Here is a 21825-nt window from a genome sequence, read left to right as displayed (position 1 = left end):
AGCCTGCTGAGTTTCCACCAACACATTTGTAACAGGAAAGCATGTGGTCTGCATTCTTCCTGTGTACAGGCCACTGCCTAAGGAATATCTCTTCTCCCCTGACTTGAGACTACCTCATGTTCTCCAAACCACTGTGGTATTCCCACCCCTGCTTAGGTATAAACTCCATCCTGTTTCTGACTAAGACGTTTGTTTGCAATACACCTGGCAAGTGGCAGTAAAAATGTTTAAATACCACAACTTCTGCAGAAGAAAATTACTCTCTGACTAAGGCGATCTACCTGTACAAAGACCTTATGCTATTTCCTAGACATTGATGTAGCTATAAATATCCCCTCTTTCCAGGTGCACTATCCTTTGGAAGGAATACAGCATGAATGTGCAGGAGGGGAGAAGCAGTTCTGGTTGTGTCCATGGCACCGAGAAATATGTCCAGGGAAAGATACTGCTGCGAAGGTGACAGAAGCTGTGAGAGTTTCCCCTGTAAAGACCTCGCTCACCTACTGGCCTTGATTTGTATTTCCTACTGCTCAGTCCCATGCCAACTCCTTGGGCCTTTTAATTGTCAAAGCGGGAACAACACAACCTCTACTTCAGTAATTATCCAGTGACTCCCAAGCCTATGCCAAAGACCACCAGTCTGTATCAAACCAGCTTGGGGTCAAAGGCCTTGAGCTGCTTTATTGCCAAAAACAAAAGACAAAAACAAACAAACAAAAAAAAACAAAACAAAACAAAACCTCACCCAAAACAAATGAACAAACAAACAAAAACAAAACAAAACCAAAACATACAAACAAAAAAAAGAATAAGAAAAAAAGAAGAAGAAATAAAAGCATTGTTACTGTACAAAAATATTACAGATCATGTGTGATATCTTGCTCAGAACCAACTCAGGTATAGGCTAAGGGATCATCTTTTGTTACAGGGAGGTATATTAAGTTTCCCTTATACTATTAAAATCTGTATCTTAGAAAATTCATTTACCCACACACCCAGAAAACAAAGTCACTTAGTGGGGTAATTCTCCTTCCCTAAGGTTTGAATTTCACTTCCTTACCTTCTACTACCTACGACTTTTCTTTCAGTTGGAAAGTAACTGTTTCTGACAGCTCATTAATTGGTCTCCTGTATTGCAGTTAGGAATAAGAAACGTCCCATTTGTTTTCAGCCTGTGCTGCTCTTGTGGTATTTATTTGTGAACTCTCTCTTTGAGGTTTTCATGCCTTTCTAGCTAAACCTTCCATTCCTTTAATGTTTTGAATTTTCTGTCATGTCCAGACTGCAAACCATACACAAATTAAAGGCTTGTATTACATTACTTCTTTTGCTTGGTAAATTCTATTTGCTTTAGTGATGGTTTAATTCTGTGTCTCCTCTTTTCAAGATCTGTTCTCTTACCCAAGGTACAAGTACTCAAAACTGCAAGTCTTATATCAGTCAGAAACTCCTCTATGTTTTTCTCTCCTTCAGGTAATCTCTGCTAAAATGCATCTCTCTATATACGTATTCATATTCAAATGGAACACAATACTCCTCAGATTTCTGCAATACAGTTTCATAGTCAGCCTCCCCTGTCTGGGATAGCTGAAAACTATGAAAAAAATGCTGTTTAAGAATCTATTATTAGAAACAGACCTACTTCCACCTGCCTTCTACTACTAGTGGGCACTTTTTAAAATCTCCTTTATCTCTAGCAGTATGTGCTGTCCATTAATAACTCTGAGCCATGGATTTTATCAAAGAAATGTTTCTTAGCACATCCAAATTCCAACAAACCAGCACATTATATTACGGGGTTTTGCATAAAACAACAACCCATTGAAAATTTTAAGGCTTCCTACAAGCTCTATAGTAATAGAGCTTCTGCATTTTAATTCAGTTTTTTTTTTTTCCTGAAACTATTCTGAATTGGTCTCTATGCTGTTTGGTGGTGGTGCTGTTTAAAGTAGTAAAACAGCTTAATACATTTCCTATGCGAAAGGACAGGAATGGAATCTTCATAGAAAAATTGCATCTTAAGAAAACCTTCAAATATGTTTTTCACTATTGCTTCCTCATGGCTCTTTTCCCCTCCTCCCCCTCCTCGTAATAGCTTTCACTATATATTCTGAAAATTCACAAAGGGTTCTTCCAGATAAGAAATTGTCACAGTGCAATTCAAGTCTGAGGTATTGCACGTTCCAGAAGCTTTAAATGTTTTCCCACCACTGACTTTCCCAAAGAAAGGAGATAGCTAACATCTCTTTTTTATTACCACACACGGAGCAAGGGAAAAGAATAACCCTACTATTTGTTGAGCAAGGACTAAAAGCAATCCCGAATGACAATTTAATTTTCAAAGTTTTGTGAAATTTGGTAGATTAAATGCTAATTATGGTTTATCTGCAGTTATTTTGAAGCTGTGGTGATCTCCTTGCTGCTTATCATCTCTGAATTTGGATGTCAAAATCTCAAAGGGCATACTCAGGAGCCCTAGCAGAATATTAGGTAAGAAGAGTAGAAGCCATTCCATCCTATCCAGAAATTTGCATAGGTGCACTGAACCAACCTGCATTCACATGCCCACTACTAACCTTCTTCTTTAGACCTCTCTTTGGCAGGGAAGGAGGGATCTGACTCTCGCTAACCCCCGCTATGAGGCAATGCCTCCCTGTCAGAGGTTGTTACAGCCAGTAACCTACAGATAAAAAAGTTCATAGGCTCTACCTCTCCAGAGGGAAAATGCATTTAAATTGTTTACACTAACCCAGGTGATTTTTCCTGAAGCAAACTAGAGAGCCTTAACTGCTGCTGGTGGCTGCAACTCCCATGCTGTCCCCTAGCACCCTGGGACTGGAGAGGCTCCAGGCTCAGGGCCACAGTGAAATAACCCTGGGACATGGTTGGAGGGCTGTAAATGTGCAAATGAGACGCTTGAAAGCACTTCTAAATGATCCAGGACAGTCCCTGTCTCGAGGGACTCTGGACTTTTGATTCACCTGCCTGAGACACATTTGTGCTGAGGAGTCACTGGTGAAAACACCGGTGATATTGAGTGCCAGTAAAAATACTTCTGAAGAAGGTCAGATTGGTGAATAAAGGTTCTTGTAGACTGGGGATCAGTGAGGAAAGATTCTTGAAATATTGATGGAATTTGATATGTCAAGTGGAAAATACAAACGACTTTCATTGTTGTTTGAAACAAAAATAGAGAAGACTCAAATTATTCACAGAAAGAATCTACTTCTTCCTTGATGACATAATCAAATAATACAAATGAATACATGCACTAATTCAATTCATTTGGCAAATTCCATGCTCAACACTCCATATTTAACAACTTCAAATAATAAATATAATTTATTATTATTTAAATGAAAGTAACTTGAGTATGTGCCTCACATTTCCATACTGAAGGACTATGTCCTGTCTGTTCTTGTTATCACATACTAGAAATAGTAACACACCTTCTACGTGTCAGTTTAAAAATAAAAAGGCATGTTTTTTCCTGACAACCTCTAGATAAGACTTGATTTAAGGTATTTAGTTTCCATAAATCTGATGCTTCATGCATTATTTTCTGAAAGGAGAAATTAATTGTGGCAACCTAGATTATCAAATCTGTCAGATCATGCATGAATTTAAGTATAGAATTAAGAGTAAAATAGATTAAGGGTCAGATTAATAAGCACAAGGGTAAACTACACTTAATATGGTTGATTTGACTCTGAATAATTCACAGATAGCTGTCTCTTTACAAATATAGCCAGAAGAGGTTGTCCACAATATGTGTGCAATCATTAGGTAATATCTATGTTCCACTGAAATATTTTTTGGTTTGTTTCGTGTTTTCACTCAACTTGTCCTGGTAAGTAACATTTTCATTCATACTGTGGTTGAATTATTTTGAAAGCAGGATGGGCACAAAAAGAATCAGAGCTAGGAATAATTTTTCTGTTGTAAAAGTCTTGACAATTTTTCTACTTTTTCCCTGTATTCTTTTTTTTATTGAATTTAGATTATGAAACATGAAAAAGGTAAAATGATATGAAATATTAAAGTGTTGTCAGATATTTCAACAGAACAGAATAATAAGAATTTACATTTATCTTAAAATACACTTCTGAATGTGGGAGTATAAAATGATATTGCAATTGATTCTCATTTTGTGAAATTGCATATTGGTCCAAGGTTGACAAGGACAATGAGAATTGTGCCTAAATCTGTGATTAGGAAGCAGGAGGAAAATGGTATTGAGAAAATCTGAGTTGACAGAAAAATATCATAAGAATTGATGATGGAAGGGCTGAAGATGCATGAAATGGGAAGTGGTATCATTAAGCTGAAAGAAGCATTTTAAATTGAGTACATGGGTTGAGAAATCACTAGGCACAACTAACAATGATCTGATCTAAGCTCTCTTGATATAAAACTACGCTCACATCACTGCAAATTCAAAGTCTGATTTGCTTAAAGTCAGTAGCCCCTTCCTAACAGAGTAAACAGTGAGCCAAATACATACCTAAGGAAAGAGAGGAAAAGGCAGTCAGCTAAAGATTTCATGCTACTTTGGCATTAGGAAATTCTTGGCACAACTAAGGGCACAGAAGTTGGAAAACAGAAGGTAGAAACAAAGGGAAAAATAGCTATCTTCATGGGAAATCCTACAGACACCTATGCCGAGTAGAGACACATATCAGAGTACAAGAAGATGTAGCAGAAAAAATGAAGTCAATTTGAAGGAGAGAACAAAGAAATTGAATATAATGACTCAGCAAAATCTTCTTTTCCCTTTCTGGCACAGCCACTGGGGCAAAGCTCCAGCTGCCCCCAAAAAGAGATAAACTAAACACATATACTCCAGCTTTTTCCCTTATTTCCACAAAATTGTATTCTATAACTATATTGTTTTCACGGGAACCACATTTTTCTTCTTACTCTTTTGTTCCATCCTTTTTTTTTCTCCTTTCAGTTCTCACACAACTTGTGTTGGGTTTTTTTCCTTTTTCTCTAGTTTATAATCACCCATCCTCTTCCTCCCTCTTTTTCTTATTTCTAGAGTGACTTATTGCTATACACCTAGTTTGCATCTCATGTCTTTTTCTGTGGCCCCTCCTGTTAGCACAAAAACTCACAAAGAAGCACATAGACTTCCTTTCGCCATCACTTCTCCACCTCCTCTTGGCTCTGAATGCATTAATAAGCCTTTCTGGCACTAACCAGCCTTACCAGGGGCCTCAACTCACACCACTGACCATGGTTTTTTAAGATCTTCATCTCTTTTTTTGGTTATGCTCTAGGAGTGCTGGTCTTGAGCTCAGCCGCAGCTATGCCTGGCCATGTATGGTTCTGATCCGCAATCTGAATATCCAGCTTAATCTCAGACCTTCTCTCTTATGATGGACATGCCAAGAAGTCACTGGACTTGATCTTGTTGTCCCTGACTTGTGGATTGATTTCACATAAACTTACCTGACAGTCTGGATTCTTGCCTGAACCTGATCATGCATTCTATGCTTGTTTTGTTCAACTCCCTTGGCTCTTGTGGAATGAGCGCTGCAATGGTGGAAGAGGTTATCCCCTTGGTTCCTTGTTCCTTGCCTTTGAGGGAGCTGCTGGACCTTGCTGGCTCCTTGACATCTAGTCTGTTGAGTTCTAAGATATTCTTACCCCCTACATAATCTATCTTTATCCTTTATCCTAGAAGTTAAGAAATTGCTTCCATAAAAAAAAAAAATCTATGAAGTAAAAAAAAAAATATCTTGGGTTAGGACTCTAGAAGTTAGGAGATCCAAGAGATGTGGCTATTACTCAAGCATCACTTTCTCTGAGCTCAAGATCAGTGCCTTCCTCTGAGTAAGAAATAAAACGAAGGGTGCAGGGATGAGTAAGGAGCTTCTGACAAATCTGAAAGAGAAAAGGAAGTTTACAGAATGTGGTAAAAGGGATAAACCACTGGATACAAAACTGGGAGGAGTAGCTGGTACACCAGAAGGCTGTCCTGACACCCAGCAGGACCTAGGCAGGCTGGAGAGTTAGGTGGAGAGGAACCTAATGAAGCTCAACAAAGACAAGTGTAAGGTCCTGCACCTAGGGAGGAATAACACCATGCCCCAGTACAGGCTGGTGGCTGACCTGCTGGAAAGCAGCTCCACAGAGCAGGACCTTGCAGTCCTGCTGGACAATAAGTTGTCCGTGAGTCAACACTGTGCCCTTGTGGCCAAGAAGAAAGCCAATGGTATCCTGGGGTTCATTAGGAAGAACAATCTCCAGCAGACTGAGAGAGGTTATCAATCTTCTTCTGCTACTCAGGTGAGGCTACCTCTGGAGTACTGTGCCCAGTTCTAGGCTTCTCAGCTCAAGAAGGACAAGGAGCTACTGGACAGAGTCCAGAGTAGGGCTATGGAGAAGATTACAGGACTGGAGAATCTCTTTTTATGAGGAGGAAAGGCTGAGACAGCTTGGTCTGTTTAGCCTGGAGAAGAGATGACTGAGAGGGAATCACAATATCTTAATATCTCAAATATAATCACAAATATCTTAAGTGCAGGTGTCAAGAGGATGGGTCCATACTTTTTTCCATGATGCCCAGTGGGAGGACAAGGGACAATAAGCACAAACTGAAATACAGGAAGTTCCACCCGAATATGAGGAAAAGCTACAGTGACAGTGACAGAGCACTAGAACAGGCTGCACAGAGAAGTTGTAGTCTCATTCTCTGCAGATATTCAAAACCTGTCTGGACATGATCCTGTGTAACCTGCTCTGGGTGAACCTGCTTTAGCAAGGGGGTTGGACTAAATGATCTCCAGAGGCCAATTCCAACCCCAACCATGCTGTGATTGATTCTGTTATTCTGACTGATTATTATCCTTGGTATGCAAAAATTTAAAAAACTCACTGGAATTTAAAAGAATTCTACTGCTTCCTTAAGAAAATCCTGCTGATAGTTTTTTACATGCATAATGTCAGAAGAGGGGAAACTTCATGTCTTTCTATCACAAGCATGAGAGACAAAGAAAACAAGGCCAAAAAGGTAAAGCTTGTGTATCTGTGAGTGGAGCAGGACTCTTCTATATGTTACTCTTCTATTTTATTGAGTTGATCCTGCCAGTGATGTCCTGTAGCACCACTGAGCTACTGTACATGTCTTGCAAAGTCAAGCAATCCCACTTATTGTTCTCAACATATTTGCTATAAGTGCTTGAGATGAGTTGTAATTTCTGACTCACTGTATACGATGGGAAAGACAGATTTGACAAATGAAGAGCAAGCTTTGACTTTTTTTTCTGACAAATGAAGAACAGAGACTGACAGCTAAATGAGAAATCCATTCTAGTCTCCCTTTAAAATGGATGAACCTGTCAGTAATCTTCTTGGTCAGATAAGAATTACCAATAAGTCTGAACAGATAGCCTACCAAAGTTTAATAAATAAACTGATAATATGGGAGAAGAGCTAAGTGTCATCCTGTTCCATTGGAAAGAGCTTGTGGAGGTCAGCCTTGTATGTGTGGTGCTAGGTGTCAAAATAAGAAGCATACTCACAGGCAAATGGAGTGTGGCGCTTTAGCCAGGGCATGGCACAGCAGCTCACACAGGCAGGATGAGCAGGAGGGGCACTGAGGCAGTGCCACTCAGGCAGTTAGTTCAGTTGGTGGTCATTACCCTTGCTGAGAGAGCTCAGGTATGGTGTCCACTTGGAGGGGAGCCAAGTCATCTACACTCGCCAAAAAGGATGCATCGACTCAGGTAGAGCTCCCAAAAAAACATGCAGCTGTCCAGGTTTTAGTCTGTAGGGAGTGCCTAAGCCTTTCACTGGATTGTAGCAGAGATAGCTGTTGTGTCAAATGGGACCAGGTGGACAACCTGTTGTGAGACATTGGATTATTAAATTAATTATTGGCTTGGATCAACTCAAGTGTGTATGGGGGGAGGGTGGAAGGGCATGGTCAAATTTCATGAAGGTGGAATAATGCCCTGCTTCATACCCCAGTCCCTTCGAGACTTCTTGGGCAGCCCCAGAGCAGCTATCAGTCACTGGCACAGCAGAAGCACTGCTCCATGTCACACCCTGGAGCCCCTAACCCAGCCTCAGAATGGCTGGTACACCAGGAACACTGCCCCACCTAGGGTGGTAGCTATAATTCTCCTTTTCTCTCTCTTTCTCTCTCTCTCTCTTTCTCTCTCTCTCTCTCTCTCTCTCTCTCTGTCCTTCTCCTCCTAATCTCCTCTCTTGATATTTGGGTAACTTAAAGACGGATGGGTTGGATTTTGCTAAATTGTATGGCACAGCATATGCTAAGTCACTGCTTTGTGAAATGCTTTATTTTCATTGAATGCTGCCCTTTAAACTTTTGCCAAGTTCCCTTATTTTCTAAAGTTTGCCAGTAAAAGCGTGTTATTTGACCTCCTGAGAAGCATGAGTAGCATCTTCTGTATGCTCTATCAAGATGTTTGAAGAACTGAAGGCTCCTTTAATAAATTCAGTGGGCAGATTTTTCGATCCTTTTATATTTTCAACATAAAACCTCTTCAATGAGCTCTCAGGGTGAGCCTTGGGTCATACACCTGCTCAGCATGGTAGCAGAGCCATGGGATAAGGTATATTACAGAATCAGAAACGGAGACAGACTGGTGGAACCAAGCTCTGGCCTCCCTGAGACAGAAGCAGACACAAGAAATAATTCAAGATCAAGGGATCCTCTATTTATACCCCAGTAAGGAGAAGGTAGCAATTGTAAAAGAAGGATTGCATGGAGGGTATGTCCATGTTTGCTCTGAGTGGCAAGAGAAATCCTTCTTCAATCCTTCTTCATCCACCTCACCCCACAGGGGCCTCAGCACAACAGGTCTGAGACTTTGTATGTGGAAGGCCAGCAAAAGATGAAGAGGAAGAAGGTCCAATTACACCAGAGCTGTCTCCATAATCAGAAAGGTCAACCCTCACCCTATTAACCACTTCCAAGAGAAAGAAAAGATGGGTAATAGTTGTAGGCAATTCCCTTTTAAGGGGAACAGAGGGCCCAGTATGCCAACTAGGCTCAACCCATAGGGAGGTCCACTGCCTCCCTGGGGCCTGGGTTAAGGACATCACCAGCAAATTTCCTAGCCTGGTGCAGCCCTTAGACTACTACCCATTACTGATCTTCCATATAGGGGACAATGAAGTGGTAACACGTAGTCTGAGGATGATCAAAAAGGACTTCAGGGCCTTAGGATGATTGGTAAGGGAATCTGGGGCACAAAGTTTTTTCTTCTCTATACTTCCAGTTGAAGGCAGCAACCTTGGAAGAAATAGACGGACTGAGTCTATTAATACATGGCACCGCAGCTGGTGTGACCCCCAAAATTTAGGGATTTTTGGCAGTGGAACAGCCTCCTCACTACCAGGCCTGCTGGGGGTGTTGGAACTAGATGACCTTTAAGATCCCTCCCAACCCAAGCCACTCTATGATTCACTGTTTAAAATGCAATCGTAATTTCAGAAATCACTGACTCGAAACATCATTTTAAGAACTTGATTATTTGCTCGAAAAGGTACATTTTGTGGAGGGAGACCAGTAACTTAAAGTAGCTTCTGGTAAGTTTGTGACATAGCTGTTGAAACATGAAAAGTGAATGGGAGTAATACATCTTTCACAGAAGTTCAGTAGTCCTAGTCTGTGTGACATCCTTGGAAGGATGCAGGAAATAGACTGATGCTGTTGTTCAATAGTAAAAAGCAATTAATTGATGGGGGGATGAGGAGAGGTGGGGGTAGAATGCTCATCACTGTCATTTAGAGACATGTTTACCAATTTATCCTAGAAAGAACTGTTCACGACTCCCAACTCACCACAGTATAGATGAATGCAGAAAAGTTAGGTATGACAACCTTCCACAAAACCCCTTACAAGCCAAGGTATCACAAGTAATCCTTAATACTTTGAGCAGTTTTGACAGGAAGCAGACACTTAAATACAGCTGTGTCTCCAGAGTAGTGATCACAATAGGCATTTTCTTGGATAGAGGGTAGAAACTTCATATTAATAGAGAACTTAAGATAACAGCTACATCTCTGCTGAATAAGAAGGGATTTCCCTCCATAACTCCATCATTTGTCTGCCTGGTTTCCAGCTCAACTGCTCTGCCTCAGTCTGGAACAAAAGATTTGCTCACAAGTGTACATTATTAGCCTGGTTCATGTTCATTCAAATTGGTATGTAAAATTGTATCCAGATCTATCACAATGCTAATAATTTTAGAAGAAAGATATGATAATGCATGTCATATTTCTATTAATATGTAGCTAGACATTTAAAATTGCTGTCAGTTGCATCAAACTGCAATCAAATAGCAAATTCAACTCATTCAACACCACACAGTATTAGGGATATTTAGCATTTTAAAGACATGTAGGATAGAATAATTTTAATATTTTAAAAGAAGCCTTTGATAACAATTGGCAAAGTGCATAAAAATATTAACAAAGCATTTGATAAACTATAAGATCATAAGACTTCTTCATGTTGGTCATCTACTCTGAAGTGTTTCACTTCAGTGTAGTTTTGTTTGTTTGTTTGTTTGTTTGTTTGTTTTTTCAGTTTAGAAGCCTGTTTTATTTCCTGGTCACATTTTCAGAATTCGAATATCACACACCTGTGAAATACCTTCTTTCACAAATGTGGTAAATCATACTATCAAAACCCATGGAATATATGCTTCTATCACATTGTACAAGAGAAAATAAAATTGCAAGGCTATGCTCCTTACAGAGCAACAGGTAACTGAGAAATCATTTCTTACAGAGCACAGTGTGAACTAATTGGCTTTTGTGATCTCTAGGGACTTCCCAATCATCATCAAGTACTATTGCTTGCACATTCACACTAAATTTGACAGTGTACATTAAAAGAATGTTTTGACATGCTCCATGAAAAGTTCCCAGGATGTTCATAACCTGAGAAGTGATGAGTGGACTTCCCTCACATCTGGTCATGACTCATACACTAGAATACTCGGGTGAAACAGACAAAAGTCTAGACATCAGGACAGTCAGAGGATCTCAAAGAGACTGAAAAAATAAATATATATATTTCCATTTGTGTGAGATAATATTATTAAAGACAATCAGCTTAGTAGCCTGAAATCCACTTTCTAACTTACACTGATAAAAACAGCATTTGCACATACCACTAGCAAGGACAGAAAGGCTGGTACCACACCTTTTTCAGACATATCACTAACATGCACCCTTCATTGATGCTTGGTGAGTTAGAAAGAATTTTTTATTATGTCTGTAACCATGAGAAGAGATGAGAGGAGATAAGATGAGAGCAGACAAGGGAAAAGGGAAGGGCAAGGGATGGGGAGACAAGGGGAAAGGGTAGGTGAAGGGAAGGGGAGGGGAGGGAACGTTAGGGGAGGGGAGAAGACGAGAGGTGAGGGAAGGGATTTCAGCTGGAAGGGACCTACAATGATCATCTAGTCCAGCTGCCTGACCAGTTCAGGGCTGACCAAAAGTTCAAGCATGTTGTTAAGGGCATTGTGGAAACATCTCTTAAACACTGACAGGCTTGGGGCATTGACCACCTCTCCAGGAAGCCTGTTCCAGTGTTCAACTACTGTCTCAGTAAAGAAATTTCAGCCTAAGCCTCTCCTAACATAGGCCCACATGGCCTGTTTTTGGGTACCCAAGAGAAGAGCTGACACCTCTCTCCCTGTGTTCCATCTTCAGGAATCTGTGGTAAGCAATGACATCACTCCTCAGCCTCCTTTTCGCCAAACTAGACAAACGTAAGTCCTCAGCTGCTCCTCGCAGGACAGCCTCTTCACCAGCTTTGTTGCCCTCCTTTGGAGGGGCCCAGAATGACATGCTACTCAAGGTGAGACTGCACCAAAGGTTCACCTCATGTTGGCTACAGCGTGGCTTTGAGGGAATGGTACTAATCAGCAGTGGAGATCTGCAGACATCTACAACAGGTTGAATGCCAGCAAGGTGCTTTTTGGCTAGGTCTACCCTGCAGCAGATAAAATTTCTGTTAAGAGGTACTATCAACTGACAAGGGTTCATGTTGGCCTGGTTTATACCTCTCAGCAGTATAAGGACATAGTTTTTATCTCTCTACCTCAAAGATTTCTTTGTTGCTCTGTAGGCATACATTATTTGTGTGTTTCATAATGAACAAAACACAAAGTATGTCTTCCTCTGGACAGCCTGAATGAAACTCAGAGGAAAGCTGCCTGGCAATTACATGTTTGCAGCAACAGTGACACCCTGAAGCAATATAACGACCTGTGACAAATGATTTTGTTTGAGTCAGTTTAGATGTTCTGTCTTGTTCTCTCAATAACCTTTCTGACCACCTTTGAGTCATTTGAGCAATTTAGACAATTATCTATAATGTAGATATCGTGCCTTCTGGAAAAAGAATTTCTACAGGAGCGCTGTAGACAACAAAAATCTCTAATTTTAACCCTTGCCACGATTTCCATACATTTAAATGTATGCTTAAGCTGTAAAACTGTCTGTTTCCCAGCATGCAAATGACTTGAATGCCAAGTTACGCTTGTAAATCAGACATTAAATATGCAGATCCTGTGACATGGCAACTGAAAGGAACATTTTAAAAAGATATGCTGGCATCTAAATATTTTGTGTTTAGGTGTTCCTTAATACCATCAGTATGTGTACTTTTCATTCAGCTATATTCATCATTAAACTATAAAGCCATTCATCAAAGGGGTTTGGGGTTTGGGGTTTGTTTTTTTGTTTGCTTGTTTTTGTTTGGTTGGTTTTTTTCTGGAGAATTTGAATTAATAAATCTGTGCAAATTTGGGAAAGTCAATAGGGACAGAGAGTTACAATTTACAGTAAGTACTACCCCAATTTTCCTGGGCACAGAGAGACTGAGGGAACTGGTAATGGTCACAGCCTCGCACTGCATGGTGCAATGGACCTGTGGTTTACAATAAATTTATGCTTTTGTGACAATGCAAGATGACTCATAAATACTAAAAAGAAAGTTCATGTAAATACATGCCAACTGAGATATATTTTCTTGAAAATGAACTGAAATTAAAGAAAATATGTACTAGCATAACGGATAAAACATTACCCCCATTTTAATGTATAAAATGTTTCCCCAACTTAGTTATTGTAGAAATGAAGACTCAAAGTAGCACAGAGTTTATTTTCAATATCTTTAATCCCCTTCATGTGCTTGTGAATAATTTTGCATATATTTTTTAAAAATTGAGACACATGATCCAAACCCTGTAAACTCTTGGATTCATCTTTAGACTGCTGAACAATTTAGTTCATAGATGAAACTGGAGAAGAAATAGGTAGAAACTGAGCCTGCACCAAGATAGAAGAGGATCTTCTTCCTCCGATTCCTGTGAGAAGCTCACTAAAGGAACTATATCCTCTTATTTTATTTATACTTCATATGAGATATTTGGAAATTTTATTATTCCTTCAGTTCCTCTGCTGTAAACCCATAGGAAGAGCCTCTTTATCTGGAGAAAGAAAAAGAGTTAAAATACAGGATAGAGAAATTGTTGATTGTTTCTGAGAGTGTATTTTTCTATTTAATTTAGCAAGGATGTTCTGGTTCCAGCAAACACTTTATTTCAAAAATATTTTACCGCCTCCTCTATTTCAGCTGAAAATGACTGGTAAGCCAGAGCACAGAGGTAACTAGTACATCCCTGAAAGCCCCTGTGGGAGTGCTCCAAAGGCGCCTGCAAGGCCAGAGTCACTCTCTGAATGGAGAATAAAACTAGGCACTCCACATCCCTTGCCATATTACACTGATGGTATGGTATCCAACAGTTTGGCCACCATAACCTGTTCAACCAGATTGCCTGCAGAACCCATATAGGCAGCTAGTTCATGTAACATCCTTTCTATGCGTACTGAGGCCAATATTTAGGAGCAACCATTACATCCCTCCACAACCCTCATTTCAGATAACTTTATCTACTGCCAGGTATCAACAAACGATACTAGCGTAAGCGTCTTTCTTAGCATCACTTTACATCCTGGAACATATCCTTTTACTATTTACTATATCTATTTACTATATATACTTACAGAGTAAGTATGTACAATTACAGAGTTTACATACTGGAGCATATCCTTCTACTGTTTACTATATATGCTTATCTCAGTGTAACAGTGGTACTGAAGCACAGCTTGTGTATCAGTTGCAAGTTGTGAATCCAACAGCTTGGCCTGCATTTGCTCTCATCATTTGTGGGGCAATGCCAATTCAAAATCGCAAGTCATAAACAGACATATTTACTTACTGTTGTTAATAGCACTGTAGATAGAAATAAAGTACCATTTAAAGCTCAATTACTTCTCTGCACTTAATTTTTCCATCTCTTCTCTTTTTTTTTTTTAATTTCTTTTGATCTAGACAATGAAAATATAAAAAGGTGTCCGAAGTTTTTATATTTATCTCCTTAAAAACAACTTCCATGGGATTTATTTTTAGTCACAGAGTATTCTTGGGGGTGATAAGTCGGATAAAAGCTTCCTTCGGTAACACCTTAATGTTTGCTAGATTTTATCAGCTGTTTGAGATAAATGTGACCCGCTGATGGTCTTCCATCAACAAAACGCTGTGACTGGCTTCCATTTGGACCAGGGAGGAACATCATCTGCTGGCGCCGCTCTCTGTGAGCCACACTTCTGTTTTAAAGGCAAGGCTGGGTGCAGTTTTACTACTTTTAATACAAATAAGTGCAGTTCTCAGCCTCCTTGGCTTGTTGCTGATGCTTTTCCCAACGACACCGAGCGCCGCAGATGTGCCGCCGGCAAGCAGCGTTTCAGCTGTCCAAACGCCGGCCGCCTTTCACCATGCCCAAGTTTCGCTCCCCGGCCCCGAGCTCCCTTCACCCCGCGGGCGCCGCGGCAGGGCTGGGCGCGGGAGCGGCGCCCGGGTCCCGCACGGACACCGCGGGCAGGGACGCGGCTCCCCTAGAACCCGCACCGGCGCTTCTGCCCCCGCAGCCGCCCGCTCGGGTCGCTCTCCGCGGCAGCAGCAGCAGCAGCAGCAGCCGCCGCCAGCCCCGCGGAGAACGCCTGCCCCGCCGCGCTCCCGCCCGCGGGCGCGGCTCCCGCCGCCGCCGTCCCGGCCCCGCAGCCTCCCCGCGCCCCGGCCCGCAGCGGCGGGCGGCGGGGGGCGCCCGCGGGCGGCGGCGGGAGCGCGGGCGCGGGGGTGGCCGAGGAGCGGCGGCGTGAACGCGGCTGCAGAGCCCCAGCGAGCCGCGGGAGCGGGAGCGCCGCGCCCGCCGCAGCCGCCGGAGCCGGGCGAGGAGCGAGCCCGGCCGCCCGGAGCCGCCGGGGAGAGGCTCGGGCCGCGGCAGCCCCGCGGGGAGGCAGCGAGGGGACCCTCGCCGAAAGCGCGAACAACAGCCCCACCACCACCACCCCTCCCGCACTCCGCCGCGCCGCCTCTGCCCGCCCCCAGCGAAGAGAAACAAAACACAAGCCCGGCACAGCCACGCTCTCCTCTTTCTCCTCTCGGCATTTGGTGGTTGTTTTTTTTTGTTTGTTTGTTTGTTTTGTTTTGTTTTTTGTTTTTTTAAATTTTTATTTTTTTCTTTTTTCTTTTTTTTTCTTGGGGATTCTACTCTCTCTTGCCAGACTGACTTACACCTTCTCGATAATTTCTCTCCCCCTCGTTTTTTTATACTCTTCTCCCTGCTTTCAAACCCTGTGTCTGTGTGTTTCAATACTATCACAACCTCTGCTAAAAATAGATCTTTTTATATACCCTTCCTCCTCTCTGACCCCATCCAACACCCCTTGTTAAGGTGAGTTGTGTCTTTTCATCACTTTTTTCCTTGTGTGTTGGTTTCTTTGCTTTGTTTAGTAGCTTTTTTCGTATTTTGGTTTTGGTTCCCCTCCCACCCCCACCCCACCCTCCATTTAGGACAGGTTTTAGGGAGGAGGGGATGTGGAGGAGAGAATTTCATGGGGAGTCAGGCATGTTTGCAAAGCCTTATTTTGCCTTCTGCAGCCTCAGCATCATTCCGGACTGCTCCCTTTTATCCCAAGGATGTAGCTAGCTGATGAAAGTGGGGAACTACTCTTCCTTAGCTCTGCATGCTTGGGAGCCACAGCAACAGCAGGAAAAAAAAAAAAAGCTTCTCTTTTTTACTTCGCCCTCTCCCCCTCCAGCGCCTCTTCCCCTCCCGCCTCCGCCTTCCTCCCCCTTACACTCCTCCTTTAAGTGTTTTGTTGTTTTTTGGTTGTGGCTTTTTTTTTTTTCGGCAGGGGGACTGTTTTTTGGTTTTTGGGTTTTTTTTGGGGGGGGTGTTTTTGCTTGGTTGGGGTTTGGTTTTTTGTTTGTTTTGTTGTTGTGGGGTTTTTTGGTTTCTTTGTTGGTTGGGGTTTTGTTTTGTTTTTTGGGGGGGTTGGTTTTGGGGTTTTTTTGGTGTTTGTATGCTTGGCTTCTGTTTTTAAGCAATACACAGGGGACTTGGAATGAATTGCATGTGATGCCGGAGGAGCGAGTGTGTGTGTGTGCACGTGTGTCTCTAGAGTGAGCGTGTGTGTGCATATGTGTTTGTGAAGTGCATTTGTTTTTCGTGTTCATGGGATGATGAGTGTTAAGGCTTCCAAACAGTCACTGTACATAGAGCAAGGAGCACAGCAGAGACTGCTGATGGAGAAATCGGTCAGGGATGCAGAAGAGCTACAGAGCTCTCCAAAGAGTTCAGTCCCCTGTGCTCCAGGACATCTTTTCATAGATCATTACTGGCACCTTCAAGGTGATGGCTCCCATTCCTCTCCTGGCTTCTCAGTAGAGGAGTGCTGAGAAGGAAAACTTTACAGCTAATGTGAATTGATAGCATTTCTGTTCCTCCAGCAGCCTGAGACAGTATTATTCCAGGGATGAGTGGGGAAAATAGCATTGTGATCCAAAGCAAATGGATCATTTGCTGTCACATATTGGTGTTCAGTGAGAAAAGGAGAGATGAAACATCAGTTTGGCCAGCCAGCAGAAGCATTACAGTCTGACTTACTTCCCAGTTTCAAAGTTGTTTTAAACCATTTTTCATTCTTCAGCTCTTCAGTAAACTGTGCCTATTGATGTCAGAAATGTGTTTCTACAGTAAAACAGTCTATTATAAATCTGCTGGGGAACAATTTATTATTCAGAGGCAATCAAGTAATTTATATGTTTCATGGATTTGCCCCAAGTCTTTTAGTGCACTTTCAATTACGTACTTTACCTGTGTGTGTGAAGTAATATAGATTTTAGTTGCATTTTAACAAGGAGTTAAGGCATAACTTGCAGGATGCCATTTGCAAAGTGTCACTTAATATAAAGCAAAATAACAACTTCTAGCTCCTTTTCATGGATTTTTCACATCTCCCTTGTTTGTTTCAAAACACGCAGTGATTTTGTTTAGGAACTTGGAAGGAAAACTGGCTTCACAATGATGCACAGTTTCAAGTATTCAGAGCTCAAAAGCAGAACACTTGTCTGACTGTGAAACTTGAATTTACTTATGAAATCTAGTGAATCCAAAGTACACAAAAGAGCACTTTGTATTAAGTGGTTTTCTAACAGATTGAATCATGTTTTGCATCTAAAAGTTTACAAATGAGCTAAAACAGATGTTTTCATCTGTGTTTGGAGGCCTTCATGGATACAGAAACATTAATGTTTCCTATCCAGTTAACGCAATTCCAAAATAACCCGTCTTTCCACGTGCTGCGTACATCAGCAAAAATGAGCAGTCATGGAAGTAGTCTTGTGGTATCAAGAGTCATTTCATCATTTCTTGTTAGCCTAAATTAAAATATTTTACACAGCAGCTTGCCTTGGGAGTTTTGTTTTTTTTTTTCTGCTATGGTTGGCTGATATTGTGAAAGTGGGAAGCATACTTTGAGTGAGTTGTGGCATTCCTAACACTTAATAGCAGCGAGGGGAGAGACACCTGATGTGCTGCGTACATCATCCCTGAAGGTATGCAGGGTAATAAAAGGGGATGGAAAACGAGCACAGTGCACCAGCAGTTTAGATAAATAAATATGGGTGATGCATGTTACCTTGTCAGCTGCTGTTCTGCTGAACCCTGACTACTAGCTAAATGCATTTTCTTGGTAAGCACTGTGATGTGATACAATTTTTCTGATTTGATCGAATTTGCTGTTAAAATCACATGTAGCACTGAGAAGCTCTTGCTCTGTTGATAAAAATCATGCCTCCTCATTTTAATCCACAGATGGCTGAAATATCCACAACTCCTACTGAAGTCACTAGGAGTTAGTTGTGTTCAGCAGTCATCAGGACTTTTTCCTCAACATGTCAGGATTTAGGATATTTCCAAAGGATGTGATTGCCAACAGATCAGTAATGCCTCGTTTTATTTAGATTTTACATTGGGTGCATATTGTATGTTTGGAGATTAATGTTTTCTTTTACAACAGCAACACTAAAACATGTCAGGAAATGGAAAAATTATACCATTGTTTTTCACATGAGCTTTTAAAGAGAATTGTCTTGATATCCTTTAACTGCTTCTGGAAAAGCAGTGCTCACTTCACAAATCTACACACTAAGTTCCCTGCGCTGGTTGCTTAGCTGTTGACATTGGTGAAGAAAAAAAAGAGATAGAATGTTTGACAACACAAAAGAGCAAGTCATGTGTTTGTCTTTTTTTGTCATAGCAACTGAAAGGCAAGAGTGCTTTCAGCTGGATATGAAAATATTGAAGCAAGGTTAATGTTGAGTTTGTTCTGGTGGTTGTTCCCATTGACATGAGTGGAAGCACACCAACACTTTGCTTATTTACAAGTCCCTTTAATTTATGTTTTGAGTCTTGGATAAAACCTCAAACCTTGTATTTATTCACCTCTAAAGGTTATTTTGTTTCTTTTTGAAACAAACCTTATAAAGATGTGAATTGCTATAAACAAAGTAATGGAGTGTTCAGAAGTCACTCTGACTTTGTGGACCTCGTTGCTATAAAATTAAGGTGGGATTTCTCTATACTGTTAATCAACTGAAATTATTTTCTTGTATTATTACACCTTACTATTATGCAATATCAGTCTAAAATACTTAGTCCAAGGAGTTTTTATTCTGCCAATGTGGTGGTTTTACAAAAGAAGAACATGTATATTTTGTCTTGTCCTAAAGTACGACTACCCGTCAGATTCAGCGACAGTTTGCTGCAGGGTAAAATTGCTGTTTCATCTGGATATACTTATTGAGGAAACTGTATCAATCACAGATTTTCTTAGATTTTTAGCAAAGCAAATGAAAACTATCGCAATGTTGCCTGGTATTTTTGGGATTGGGATGCAGTGATTTTATCTAGATCCATGCAGAGTGCAATCCCAATATACATTAAAAATCAGTAGCATAATCTACCTGGAAACAAATTAATCCATTCTTCTCTTTAAGTGCCTCCTTCTTTACTAGCTTTAAATGGTACCATGTGAGTGTGTTTCCATCTGAGTGTATGTTTGTAATTCTAAAATATTTAGATGGATAAAGTTCCTTGTGTAAAGATGACTATTTGTGTTTGGTCCACTGGTAATACAGTTTTTTTTAATAAAATAGATATTTTTGTTCTGTTGTACTTGCTCACACATAGAAGAAAATTAGTATTTTCCTCTGGGAAACACGTTACTCGGAAGAGCCAGACTCTGAACAGGTCTACAAGCAGTTACCTTCCCACCCAGTCTTGGTGAATGTAGATGAGTGTCAGCAGTAACAAGAGCTTGGGTATAGCAGGGAAAGGAGGAGTGTGTCTCTTCAGAAAGCAGAGTGTCTGATGATCTGGTGCTGGAGTGGCTGAGTTTTTCAGGGCTAAGATAGCAAGGTGCTCCTTCACCCTTAACAATACTAAAATCCTCTACCTCGTGGTTTACATTCAGCAGTCTGCTTGGTTTTCCCTTTTTATGAGATACGGAAGACTTAATTACAGTCTGGTAGTGCTAACACAGCTCTCTGATGACAACTGTTTGTAGGAGGTCAAGTGGAAAATAATTGTTGAGAGGGGTCTCCAGATACAGTGTTTCTTCTGTGTAGTATGTTTTTATTTACTCCAGTTTTCCCTGGATTTGCATCCAGCTATTATACCCTACTTGCCTGCGTAGGCTGAAGGCTGTTTTGTATGGAGAAAGTGTTTGTAGGAAAGGGAAAAGAGTATTATTGTTAATTTTGGACAACACAATGTAACAGCTCTACCAACTCCAGCCAAATGCAAGAACAGCTGTGGCATTGTAGGTAAAACATTCAGAATTTGCTTGACAAGAATATGAGATTTCATGTCTTATGAGGGGAGACACATTTTTAAACATAATTCGAAGGGAACGCTTTTTTTCAGAATGAAAACTCAGTACGAGTCAGTCTCCCAACTCCTGTCCTGTGGGATCTGCTTGGAGAAGCCCAGTTAATTCCTGGTTTAAGTGGGGTGGGGCCAGTTTCTCCCGTTCAATCCCCTACTTGAACTCCATGCTTGAAGCTGGGTACCTGTTCCAATGCTCCTGTCATATCAGTAACAATTTAAGTTTCGTTTATAGGGTAAAATTTATAACACAGTATTGATTTCTGCTAACGGGCAATGCTTTTAACAGGGTGTATGAATCCAGTAATTTTGATTATGGATCTATGTACCTTGCAACATCTGTGACTTTCTCATCTGTGCATTAAATTTATTTAGATACTGTGGACAGTTAATAGATTATAGGGAAGCAAAATGCTTATCTTCCATAAATGACAGATAAAATACTTAATTTGTTAGTTCATTTGTTTTTCAGAGGTGTGGATGGTTCAGGACTACACCTTATTTGATTACAATTTGACTGTTGGTTTACTTATAAATAGTCACAGAAGGATTTACTATTAAGTTTAGAGACTCTCTTCTGTATGCATTTTAAAAAGTGGCTAGTTTTATAGCAAGGTTTTAGGCCAGACCACTGAGGTCTGATGAGAACTATGTCCTCTTGATGACTAGTTGTTATCATAATTTCATTAATATAAATGACATATTGTTGTGGTTTAACCCCAGACGGCAACTAAGCCCCACACAGCCACTCACTCGATCTCCTGCCACCAGCAGGATAGGGTAAAGAATCAAAATAGTAAAACTGATAAAATTCATGGTTTGAGACAAAGAGTCTAACAGGTAAAGCAAAAGACATGCACACAAGCAAAGCAAAACAAGGAATTCATTCATCACGTCCTATGAATGGGCAGATATTCAGCCATCCAGAGGAAAGTCTGGCTCCATCACCTGTAGCAGACTATGGGAGACAAGCACCATCACTCTGAACATCCCCCACTTCCTTCTTCCCCCAGCTCTATATGCTGAGCATGATGCCATATGTTAAGGAATATCACTTGGGTCAACTGGGATCAGCTGTCCCAGCTGTGTCCCCTCCCACCTTCCTGTGCACTTCCAGCCTCCTCACTGGTGGTGTTGGGTGAGAAGCAGAAAAGGCCTCAATGCTGTACAAACACTGCTCAGCAGTAATGAAAATATCCCTGTGTTGTCAACACTCTTTCCAGCTAAAATCCAAAACACAGCTTCATACTGGCTGCTGTGAAGAAAATTAGTTTTATCCCAGTCAAAACCAGTGCACACATATGGTGACATGGTCTATTTCAAATGTATTGGCATTTTGCATGAAACAGTATATTTTTTAATGAATCATTTGAAGTTCCCATAAAGATTTTTTTTTTTCAATCTGCAGTGAAAGTATGAAAATTTTAAGCAAATCAAAGTAGTAGAGTTCTTTGAGCTCTGGTTGAATAAAACATCCATGACTGTATGATTCTCTTATCAGTCAAATTATTGGCATTCTATCACCTGGTGAGCTCAC

General features: G+C 41.0%; 1 protein-coding gene across 18 annotated transcripts in view; it reads left to right on the top strand.

Annotated features, from left to right (window-relative positions):
* Positions 1 to 15533: 15533 nt before the first annotated feature.
* The window catches only part of LOC126645767 (poly(rC)-binding protein 3-like), a 504091-nt gene continuing 497799 nt past the window's right edge, over positions 15534 to 21825 (top strand). For 9 of the 18 annotated variants that reach the window (XM_050326595.1, XM_050326604.1, XM_050326588.1 and 6 more), the window contains exon 1: positions 15534 to 15791. The gene's annotated coding sequence lies outside the window, so the exon portion shown is untranslated. The remainder of the gene's footprint in view (positions 15792 to 21825) is intronic. The other 9 variants (XM_050326691.1, XM_050326683.1, XM_050326676.1 and 6 more) reach the window with 3 other exon arrangements.

The sequence above is a fragment of the Myiozetetes cayanensis genome, unplaced genomic scaffold (genome assembly GCF_022539395.1).
Source record: "Myiozetetes cayanensis isolate MyiCay16 unplaced genomic scaffold, myiCay2020 scf1, whole genome shotgun sequence".
NCBI lineage: Eukaryota > Metazoa > Chordata > Aves > Passeriformes > Tyrannidae > Myiozetetes > Myiozetetes cayanensis.
Note: the sequence above shows the minus strand (reverse complement) of the source record. Positions and strands in the feature narration are given on the sequence as shown.